Genomic DNA, 2,188 nt, shown 5'->3' with positions numbered 1-2,188 from the left:
AAAAAAAAAAAAAAACAAGGAAAATTCAGTAACTGGAAGCTCCCTCACAGTGGCTGACTATAACTTTTCTTACTGCGCCATGACTTTCTGTGTGCAGGTAGATCCTGAATTCAAGGCCAGCCTTGTCAAGGTTACCTAGTAAGACCCTGTCTCAAACCAAAAAAAAAAACCCCAAAACAAAAGAAAGACACCAGGAGAAATTAATATTACCTAACAATGGATACATCTGCCTGGAAAGTCACCCAAAATTCCTCTGCAGAAGTGGGGCCTCCATCTTCATCCTCAACCTAGTGTATCTGGCAGGCTTTTCAGTGAAGTAGAAAATTTAAAGAACTTGGCAAAGTTTATTACCTGCTTTCTTCTGTATCCTGCAGAATGTCAGCAGACTCCTTCAGAGGCAGGGATTTCAAAAGACTGTCCTGCCTTGTTTCGGCAAATTCAGCAGCAGTCACTTCCCTATATTCCCCTATGATCTACCAAATAAACAAAAGCCTCTCAGACCCCTATTGGGAATGTGGGTGTTATGTTTTCCAAACTGCTTCACTCTAGGTGAAGGCATCTTTAGGTTCTCAGAGAGAAAATTTAAAAAAATCATCAAGTGCTGGGAAGTTCAGCTATAATCTTTGTTGATAGATATGGCCTGTCAAGATTCAGGAGGTCGTCTCTGAACAAAACTGATCCTTCTCATTACTGAACTTCATGGCCTCTAATTTCCTGTGGGAAAAGAAGCAGAAACTCTTATCCAAATCACTTTTTGATTTCCACTTACAAAAATATTTTTTGATTTCCATTTCAGAGTTAAGATGGTTCTAACAGTCCTGTGCACAGTCTTATGTATGTCAGCAGCTGTGTGCTCATTGCCATTCAAAATATTGAAAATCCACATAATACTGTATAGGATCCAAACTCCCTGTGTATTTCTCAACTTTACATGACTTCTTTTCTTTTTTTATATTTATTTACTTATTTATTATGTATACAATATTCTGCCTCCATGTATGCCTGCAGGCCAGAAGAGGGCACCAGACCCCATTACAGATGGTTGTGAGCCACCATGTGGTTGCTGGGAATTGAAATCAGGACCTTTGGGAGAGCAGGCAAATCTCTTAACCTCTGAGCCATCTCTCCAGCCCTGACTTTTTTCTTTTATATTACTTTTACTGTCTCTTTAAAGACCTTACTTTGTTATTTTTAATCTATTTGTTTCATGACTGCCTATACCCATTTTCTTTTTCTTTCTTAGGTCTACATGCATTATAAAACATACAGGAATCTGTTTACAGGATTTTTTTCCATCTGAACCTCTTACTGCGTGTCATTTAGCCTTTTTTGACCATGTGAGCAAATTTTTAAACTGCTGAACTACACTGTGTCTTTCTCTTGTGACTTTGGTTGCTGGCTTTATCCACTTTTCAAATCATAAAAGCAAAGACCAAAACATGGTTGTCTGCTCAGAGGTATATAACCAAAAACTGCTTTCAACCTTCCTAGATTTAGAATGCTAATAGTTGCGCTGCCAGAGGTATTTTTTACTTAACTTTTTAAAAAAATATACCTCCTGCTCAAGGGCCTCCTATAAGTCAGAAACTGTTAAAGGAGCTATAAAAATTCAAACCACATGTTGATATGCCAAAATGCTGGCTATTGCTCTTGATCTTAGCTCTTTTGCTTGTCATTCTTTTGGGTGGCCTCTAAGTTTTTAATAGACATTTCTCTATTAAGGCAGTATCCCATTCCCAGGATACAGAAATGACAGAGGTGAAGCTCCTATTCAGTTTCCTTCCAACGTGACATGGTGATTACCTTGTACTGTATATATCATGGAATAAGTGTGGAGAGAACCACAATTGTATGACAGTACTGTTAAAGGAGTATACATTTACAATGTTGTCAGTATCATGCTTTCTGTTGTACACATGTATGGTATACTATAGCATGCAGTGACCTATGATGATGTGCATGTTGACTTCACTTGGGAAGAGTGAACTTTACTGGATCCTTTCCAGAAGAATCTCTACAAAGCTGTGATGCTGGAGACCTACAGGAACCTCACAGCCATAGGTAAGATTGAGTTTTCCTTCACCTTTTAAAATAAGGGGCGAAGCTGGGCTGTGGTGGCGCACGCCTTTAATCCCAGCACTCGGGAGGCAGAGGCAGGCGGATCTCTGTGAGTTCGAGACCAGCCTGG

General features: G+C 39.4%; 1 long non-coding RNA gene and 1 pseudogene across 1 annotated transcript in view; both read left to right on the top strand.

Annotated features, from left to right (window-relative positions):
• The window catches only part of LOC102000297, a 59,094-nt pseudogene that overhangs the window by 34,791 nt on the left and 22,115 nt on the right, over positions 1–2,188 (top strand).
• Positions 1–2,188, top strand: part of LOC113458512 — a 14,965-nt gene that overhangs the window by 12,340 nt on the left and 437 nt on the right. Inside the window, exon 2 of the long non-coding RNA XR_003378876.1 lies at positions 1,935–2,061. This is a non-coding gene — a long non-coding RNA (uncharacterized LOC113458512). The remainder of the gene's footprint in view (positions 1–1,934; positions 2,062–2,188) is intronic.

The sequence above is a fragment of the Microtus ochrogaster genome, chromosome 4 (genome assembly GCF_000317375.1).
Source record: "Microtus ochrogaster isolate Prairie Vole_2 chromosome 4, MicOch1.0, whole genome shotgun sequence".
Classification (NCBI taxonomy): Eukaryota; Metazoa; Chordata; class Mammalia; order Rodentia; family Cricetidae; genus Microtus; species Microtus ochrogaster.
Note: the sequence above shows the minus strand (reverse complement) of the source record. Positions and strands in the feature narration are given on the sequence as shown.